Raw genomic sequence first — 10000 nt, 5'->3', positions numbered from 1 at the left:
TTTATAGTAACAACAGAAACAACAACGATAAAAAACAACGATAAAAACAACATCAATAATAATAATAATAATAATAATAATAATAATAATAATAATAATAATAATAATAATAATAATAATAATTAAAATTCAGAAATCATTAGAACAATAAGTCCCCATTCTGTTGTCTCTTTTAATAATAATAATAATAATAATAATAATAATAATAATATATTATTTTATCGTTGTTTTTATTATTATTATTGTGTGTGATGTTATTTTATCGTTGTTTTTACCGTTGTTGTTTCTGTTGCTACTATAAACCCATTACCCACTGTAGAGATTTCTGAATTTCAGTCATCATTATTATTATTATTATTTCAAGTCGAAACGTAGATAGTTTTCTTATTGTTAACTGACGAGGGATTCAGAAAGTGTCAAAAAATGTTCATTGGAGGACCTGTCCGAATGGTGAAGAGAAAACTAATTCATGATATGAAAATGTAGTATGAGAAAGATATCTAATACAACATCCTCATAAATCCATAAATTTATTAGTTGGTCTTCGATCTGGAAGTTGCCAGTTAGCGTATAACCACGGGAAATATTTCCAACGTGAGATGTAGGGGTCTTGGTGTAAAGATTTCGCAGTGAAAAGGAAATGGAAAATGGAATATTTCTTACGTTGATTTTGTAAGACTGACTGGTAATTCGTTTCATTATACCTGCATGAGATGTTTACCTTGATAACGGACAAGGAGGAATCAATTTCGTAGGTAGGGAAACATAGAATTGCCAGTTTGTGGCATAAATCATCAAGTGGCGCAATCATCTGCTGGCTAGTGCTTGGAGCTTGCAGCCTCATGCCAGAAGCAGATTATCATACACTTTCTTTACTCCTTGGGATGCTAGTCTGAACAGCAGTAAGTCACAATAAGGCCTGAGAATGTTGATCGAATGAAAAGATTACGAAGAAATCCTATTTACAGTAAAACCTTCTCGTGCTTTTATTTACGTGAAGAGATTTGCCATGATTTTTTATTTACGTAAAAGCTTTTTCCTTCTAGTAAGCTTCACATATGTTTACATATTTTTAAGATGAGACAAATATTTGAAAAATGTATTTACAATTTATATTAGACAGTTAAAATTATCTTTTTTTTTCTAAAGCTACGTCCTAATAACAAGTTAACTCTGCCCCCCAGTGGGATAGTGCCGTGAGTACATCTCTCGTGGTGCACTGTAGGCATTAGTAAAGGGTTTTATTAGTTGCACCCACTTTTTAACATTTGGCTTTCCCTCCATTCCTGCTTCCTTTCTTCAGCCTTACTGTCCAGCCTCTCTGACTATTACTTCTTAGTGCAAACGTGTGTTATCGCCTTTGTTTTCTGGACCCCTTTATCTTGCTGTCCAACCACTCCAACTCCGTCTTTTCACTGTATTAATTATTATTATCATCATTCATAAGATGAACCCGATTTATATGGAACAAGCCCACAGGCGCCATTAACTTGAACTTCAAGCTTCCAAAGAATATTATGGTGTTCATCAGAAAGGAGTAACAGAAGGTAATGGGAAATACAGAAAGAAGAGGTCACTTATTAAAAAAGAAAAAATAAATCAACAAATTAATAAATAAAAAGAGAAGAATGTAGGCAAATTATTAGAATACAAAGAGAATTGTATTAGGGTAGTAATGCATTGCTGAACAGTTAAAAAGTGCCCCAGTGCATGGCTTGACAGCCTAAAATTTCATGTAATCAATCAGTCAGGTTTCTAAGGGGGACGCTAATATATTATTCATCAAGTGACTATTTTGCTTTCTTCTGGAGCCAACTATACTAATTCCTTTCCTTTACTTTATCCAGTTGATGCAAAAATTTCACATAATCAATCAGTCAAACCTCTAAAGTCTCGGGGGACACCAATATATTATTTCTCATATGACTACTCTATTTTCTGCTTCAGCCAACTATGCTAACTCGCTCATTCGACCTGCTTCATTTGTTGCAACTCTACATTTTCTTTCACATCTACATTTTAGAAATTTTCCCTTTTTTTCACCTTCAGTGGTTTCACACATCACCTTATTCCACCCTTTTACGCTCAGATAATTATCTTGATTGCTAATTATCTTCTTTCCCCCCTCACAAACCTCAGCTAATGCTGGTGATTAGTCTCGCGTTACCGCGAAAGAAGCCATCTTGCAAAAATGAATTGTGTCTCTCATTAGGAGGGGGGAGAGAGAGAGAGAGAGAGAGAGAGAGAGAGAGAGAGAGAGAATGGTATTGAATTAAGGCACACTATGTTTTTCACCTTTTCTTTGCAGTTTTTTTTCAGAACTTACAAGAAAGAAGAATTTAGATTTCATAATTTTTCAAAGTATGGGAATTTAGAATTTGGTAAAGAATGGGAATTCAAAATTTGATATTAAAGAATCGGAATTTAGAATTTAGGATTTGTTAAAAAATGGAAATTCAGAATTTAGCATCTGTTAAAATATAGGAATGCTGAATTTAGAATTTGTAATGAAATGGGAATTTATAGTTTAGAATAGGTTAAAAATAAGAACTAATCATCTAGGATTTCTTAGAAAATAAAAATTAATAATTTGTTGAAAAATGAGAATGAAGAACATGGAATTTGCTGAATATTAGAATTTCGAATCAAGATTTTGTTAAAAATGAGAATCTGGAATTCAGAATTTGTTACAAAAATGGGAATTCAAAATTCGGTATTTGTTAAAAAAAATGGAAATTCAAAAATCAGAGTTTGCTAAAAATAAAAATTCAGAATTCAGGATCTCTTGAAAAATGAGAATTCAAAATTCAGAGTTTGTTAAACAGTGAGAATTTAGAATTCAGAATCTCTTGAAAATGAGAATTCAAAATTCAGATTTTGCTAAAAAAAATGCAAATTCTGTATCTAGAATTTGTCAAATAAGATAAGAATTTAGAATTTAAAATTTGTAACATATGGGAATTTTGTAAAACTAAATTTAACAAAAATGACAATTCAGAATTCGGAATTCGTCAGAGATTTTATAACACGCTCTATTCTTTATGTGACTCGAAGTGACTAGACAAATAAATTTGATAAAATCAATAGATAAAATACCTGTTTATCTTCAAATCTCATTATGTATTTAGAGCTTACCAATATTTACAAGTTACAGTGTATCACACACGTATGGGAAATGTCCTTTTCACACTGAGTACCTCACAAAATACCAAACTGGCTTTAAACTTTGCTTTGTTTTTATAAATACATTAGACCATTTGGTCTGAGTGTTACTTAGGCTATGGCTCCTGCTACTTTTCTAGTCATGTCATATACACTCGGTTTCAAGTTTCTGCAGATATTCTGTAGAACCACGAATCTTTCTACTATATATTCCTCCTGAATTAAGAATACAGAATTATTTATCTCTCCCGTTTTAAGGGGGCACCATTCAGCATACATCTTTGGTTCCGGTGAATAAATAGAGAGAGAGAGAGAGAGAGAGAGAGAGAGAGAGAGAGAGAGAGAGAGAGAGAGAGAGAGAGAGAGGAGGCGGGTAAAGGATGAATTGATGTGAAGACTTGAATAAATTTTGGATTTTAATCTTTATGAGTTATTTGAAGAGAGAGAGAGAGAGAGAGAGAGAGAGAGAGAGAGAGAGAGAGAGAGATGACGACGGGTAAAGGATGAACTGATATGAAGACTGAATAAATTTTGGATTTTAATTTATGAGACTTATTTGAAGAGAGAGAGAGAGAGAGAGAGAGAGAGAGAGAGAGAGAGAGAGAGAGAGAGAGAGAGAGAGAGGTGACGAAGGGGAAAGGATGTATTGATATGAGGACTGAATAAATTTTTATTTCATTTATTAGAGTTATTTAAAGAGAGAGAGGGGGCGGGTGAAAGGGAAAGGATGAATTGATATGAGGACTGAGTAAATTTTGGATTTAGATTAATTAGGGTTATTTGAAGAGAGAGAGAGAGAGAGAGAGAGAGAGAGAGAGAGAGAAAGGATAAATTGATATATTGAAAATAATAATAATAATAATAATAATAATAATAATAATAATAATAATAATAATAATAATAATAATAATAATAATAATAATAATAATCTTTATTGCGGCTCAGGGCCATATACATGGAATATACAAATACAATACACACAATCTAGATACGTAAGGTAACACGATAAACATAATTATCGGCAGCATCCACACAGTTGCTGAAGAAGTAGAAAAAATAGAATTCATAATAATGGTAATGACAGTAATTATATGGGTAATAATAGAAAAAAATGATAACAATAAAAAATACAGATTGCAGACGATTAATTTCCATCTGGGGTCCTTAGGTGGTTACAGAGGTCAGGTCCAGAGGGCTAAATACGAATACTGAAAATTGTAAACCTCTACAGTGACATTAAACACAGTAATAACAGGAAGTAAGAATACCAAAAACAGCAAGGAACGTAGAAATATAATAATAATAATAATAATAATAATAATAATAATAATAATAATAATAATAATAATAATAATAATAATAATAATAATAATAATGAGACCAAACAAAAACTTCTTTCAGTTTTCTTCTGAAGATGAAACCCACAAGATTCCTGTGTATAACTTGTTTACAAGTAAACAAGTTATACACAGAATCTTGTGGGTTTTCTTTCAATAATAATAATGATAATAATAATGACAGATTCTGGAGATGACACTTCATAATTGTGAAGACTGAATAAATTTTTTATTTTAATTTATTAAAGCTATTTGAAGAGAGAGAGAGAGAGAGAGAGAGAGAGAGAGAATGGCTAACTAAACTGTTAGTCTGTTAACTTTGCAAGTTTGTTCCGTCGATGTTGGGGAACTTGAAGTTTGCTGTATACTCTTGTTGAATATTGCGTAGCAATGTTGCAATACTTTCACATAATGTTTTTGAAGTCAGAAGGCAAATCAGAATATCGCTTTCATAGAAGTTGTTCAGGTATTACCTTTATTCATTTTCTTTATTTAACCTTGGATAAAAATGAGTTTATCACAAGCATCTCCTCCTTTACGGGGGTGTAAATTCTTTCTCATTGAGTTGTTTCTTTCAATGCTTTTTTTCCTTTAATGGCACTAAACTCTTCAATTTCCTTCAACATTCTCGTTTTCTTTGCATCACGTTGCTCGATTTTTCTATCCCAATGTTTACATCGTTTATTCTTCACTTTCAACGTCTATCTTAAACATCCTAAACAAGGACCACTTTACAAAACTCCTCACAAAAGGTTAAAAAGCAAATTATCTGTTCTGTCCTCCGACGTATTTAGACCCAAATAGCATTTTCTCATCTTCACTCGCTTCTCCCGTAACTTCTGAAATGTCTCCTATGAGGAAAAAGTTTCCAAACATTTGTCTTAGTTTTGGTCCGATGTCATCTCAAGTAGTGTTGTAAAAGTCAGCCTGTTTGTGTTAGATCCTTCAAAAGAGAATCTTTAGGGAAGACATAACGTGTTAAATGTTCTGATTTAACAGTGATGATGTTAATGTTAAGATTGTTACAAAATGAATTTTGCATCAACATACTAATGAGATGTTTGTTCTTTGAATTGTTAAGCTGATAAAACTTAGTGATATCTAGTAACAGTTGCACATACACACATAGACACAATGACTGTTCACAGTGGAAACTGTAAGAACAGAAAGAAGAGAGAGAGAGAGAGAGAGAGAGAGAGAGAGAGAGAGAGAGAGAGAGAGAGAGAGCTAAACAAGTTCAACATAATGGGAATGCATAATCATCTGTATTCCACATGGATACATCAGTATTAAAAACCAAATATTTCTAACGAAAACATCACTTCTGAGCTCTCCATTTTAACTTGCTCTCTCTCTCTCTCTCTCTCTCTCTCTCTCTCTCTCTCTCTCTCTCTCTCTCTCTCATAAATAAACTTTGGAACATTGCCTTTGGAACGCTCATATCTTTTGAAGCGACAGGTTGCGGAGATCTGCCTCTGACGGCGATTTTAGCGAGGCTAAACCTATTACGCCTGGTGCCTACAGGACTAAGTTCTTGGGCCTTTATTGATTTTTCAGTCTTTGTTAGCGCCTCAGACGTTAGCTCTGAAGACGAGAGATTGGATTATGCGTCTCAACTGCAACTAACTTTGCGAGGATTACTCTAAGTTAATGCGAAATTGAGAGGCTGATGGCCTCGGCTTATGTCTAGAGCGGTTCAGTGAGGAACATGGTTGGAAAAAATCAGTCATTTTTTCAAGGTCTGGCTCTTGAATTTTTTGATTAGCCAATATAGTACCATGCTCATCTCCCCTGACTCAGAGAGCATTTGTAACTGGAGTTGTAGTTGATGTTCTTGAATATCTAACAAAATTTGGTATACATATAAGCTCAATGTTATGTCGTAGCACTTGGTGAACATGTAATCTATTGGGTCTAGAAAATCGGTATTAAAAAATCTGTTCTGTATATCTACGATATTATTATTATTATTATTATTATTATTATTATTATTATTATTATTATTATTATTATTATTATTATAATTATTATTATTATTATTATTATTATTATTATTATTATTATTATTATTATTATTATTATTATAATTCAGAAGAAGAAGAAACCTATTCATATGAAACAAGCCCACCACAGGAGCCATTGACTTGAAATTCAAGTTTCCATGATGTTCATTCGAAGGAAGTAACAGAAGGTAATGACAAATACAGAAAGAAGAGACCATTAATTAGGAAAAACAGATAAATAAACAAATTGCTAAATAAATAAAAATGTAAGTAAAATATTAAGATACAAGTTGAATTGCATTAGGGTATAATGCATTGCATCTTAGCTTGAACTTCTGAAGTAGATCGATTGCATCTCTTATTTTCTAGATATTTTATTTTCTTGTCCGTACGTCAGCAGCAAAATGCTCTAGGCTGTAGTGTTTTTTTTTACGATAGCAGTTACGGTTTAGTTGTCGGAAGGAGAATTACAAGGCATTATCCGGTAAGCTTTATTGTCATAAGGGAAATCAACTTCCTCCTTTATTGTTTGAGCCTGATGCTATCAAACAATGTCAAGTTTTTTCCTTATTTTTATTACAGGGAAGTGGAACTCACATTAATATTGTCATTATAATTGATATAGATTTTTTTTCGCTTTAGAGTATGGTATAAAACATAGTCTTTATTATATTCTGCCGCACAGAAAGAGCATTGTAAGGAATCTTACTTCATAAGTTGATGGTCTATTCTGACTTGATAAAAAACGATTGTGAAGACCTCGTATGTGAGTGTGCTTGTGTGTTTGTGATGCGCGCTTGTAGCTCACATTCAAGCACACACAAAATTAAATGTGTTTAAAGTGCTTCTGAAAGTTTATTATATGGTCCAGGGGAACACACTTAACAGACAAGAGAAGTTTACTAAACATATTAGTCTTATAGATTTAGCTATTCAGATCTTTGTCATTAAATGCTTTCTTCTACTATCTGTAATTATTTCTATGATATGAACTATATCACATATGTAAACGCTCAAACATTTAAATTATTTCAAATCTTCGAAAACTATTATACTTCTTTATTTAGTAACTAAAAGTCATTTTTCAGAAATATCTTTTTACGTCACTTCGTGAATATTCAAGAATGAAATAGAATCTTCGTTCTTCCATTTGGCCGCCAAAACAGATTTAACTTGGTAGGAGCCTTGCATGTAACTCTCTCTCTCTCTCTCTCTCTCTCTCTCTCTCTCTCTCTCTCTCTCTCTCTCTCTCTCTCTGTGTTTGTGTTTATCGCTTGCCACTTTTACGTGTTTGTTAGTGTTTCCTTTTCTTATCTCTCTCTCTCTCTCTCTCTCTCTCTCTCTCTCTCTCTCTCTCTCTCTCTCTCTCGTCTTTGGGTTTATCGCTTGCCACTTTTACGCTTGTGTTAGTGTTTCTCTCTCTCTCTCTCTCTCTCTCTCTCTCTCTCTCTCTCTCTCTCTCTTTATCTTTGGATTTATCGCTTGCCACTTTTACGTGGGGGGTAGTGTTTCCTTATACTATCTCTCTCTCTCTCTCTCTCCGCAACCTGGAAAGAGGAATTTGATTCAGCCATTCGCGGAAGCGTTGCTGTGAAACAAAAGGCTGATTCTGAGGTTTCAAATTCCTGGAGCGTGTCTTACTTTCCTAATTCAATTTTATACGTGGGTCCGAGCTTTTGGGAAGGTACGTAACGCCCTCAGTTTGGGTCTTACCTTTTCTATTCCCTAATATTACCTTTACAGTAGTTCTTATTCTGGTTCGAAATGTTTGTTCTTGAAGGAGGGTTGGAAGAATCTCAAGAAATTGGACTGCCAAGCAGGAAGTGACCAAATGTTCTTGCTGTTATTTCTGCTGATGTTGTTAATAAGCATTGGTGTTTTAACTTACATAATTAAATTATAGTTAAGGGAAAATTCACCATCTCTCTCCCCTGCACTTCACGCGGTGCACTGTAAGCATGACTTAAGGTTCTTTGCTGCGTCCCTTCGACCCCTAGCTGCAACCCCTTTCATTTCTATTACTGTGCTTCTATTCATATTCTCTTTCTTCCATCTTGCTATCCACCCTCTCCTAACAGTTGTTTCATAGTGCAACTGCGAGGTTTTCCTCCTGTTACGCCTTTTAAACCTTTCTACTCTCAGTTTCCCTTTCAGCACTGAATGACCTCATAGGTCTCAGCGCTTGACCTTTGGCCTAAATTGTATATTCCATTCCATCTCTCTCTCTCTCTCTCTCTCTCTCTCTCTCTCTCTCTCTCTCTCTCTCTCTCTCTCTCTCTCAAACGTTCTTCTGTTTGTTATTGCCCAGACTTTCCTTTTTTATATTTTCTTTTTATATTCTTAAGGGAAATCTCACCCAGACTGTCCCTTTTTATATTCTTTTTATATTCTTAAGGGAAATCTCGCCACATTTCTCTCTCTCTCTCTCTCTCTCTCTCTCTCTCTCTCTCTCTCTCTCTCTCTCGGACACTCTTCTGTTTTTTTTTCTCACCAACCAGATTTTCTTTTTTATATTCTTATAATATTCTTGTCTCGTTTCCGTAAATGGAAGATTTCTTGTATAGTCTTAAAGAAGATGACACCAAACTCATTTCCACGATGGAGATCGTAATACCTTAAACTCATTTCCCGAAATGAAGATCATAAGACCTTAACTTCATTTTCTGAGGTGGGTGGTGGTGGTGGGGGGAGAGGGTACGTTTGTAGGGGTGGGGTGGGGGTGGAAAGGTAGGCGTTCAAGTGGGTAAATTCTTATACTTGAAGTTACAGGAAAGAAAATTGTCTTCTTTATACTGTGATTCTTTTATAAGAAGAGCCAAAGTGTTGTCCGGCAGTCTTGAAATAATAAACATGACAATATTGGCTGTGCCTTATAAGTCGATATTAATAATTTGCAAATTTCATGGCTAATGTGGCATTCCTAATAGTGATATTAGCATACTTGCCAATAAATTATAACTGTTTATGTAGCTGAGAATTGGTAATCTGTGGATTTCATTGCAAGCAGTAGCTGACTAAGTCTTGCTAACCAAATTGATAAGATCTGTTTTGAATATATCTACATCTGAAAAGAAACATCAAACGCTATTTAACTAGTACAATACTGCAGTACAGTACTGTACTCGTAACAAGAAGCTTTCAAGTAAGTTTTGCAAAACCTACGACTGTACACACGAGGAATAAATTAACGTTTAAATCTTGTAATCAACAGAGACTTTGTAGCTATCTTCGTACAAAAGTTTTAATGCTAAGTAGAACATTGATAAGCAAAGCTAGATTGCATAATGGTATATTAATCACAGAATGCTTAGCTCGAAAGAAAGGGAGTAACAACTAACTTCTGTGTAACTGAATAGTATCACAAGACTTGTAATTATGGAGCGCTTCATGATACCTCTGAAAATTAAAAAGAGCACGAGGTACTATACTCTAAATGGGAGGAAAACAATAGAGATATTATTATTATTATTATTATTATTATTATTATTATTATTATTA

The sequence above is a fragment of the Macrobrachium rosenbergii genome, chromosome 55, assembly GCF_040412425.1.
Source record: "Macrobrachium rosenbergii isolate ZJJX-2024 chromosome 55, ASM4041242v1, whole genome shotgun sequence".
Classification (NCBI taxonomy): domain Eukaryota; kingdom Metazoa; phylum Arthropoda; class Malacostraca; order Decapoda; family Palaemonidae; genus Macrobrachium; species Macrobrachium rosenbergii.
Note: the sequence above shows the minus strand (reverse complement) of the source record.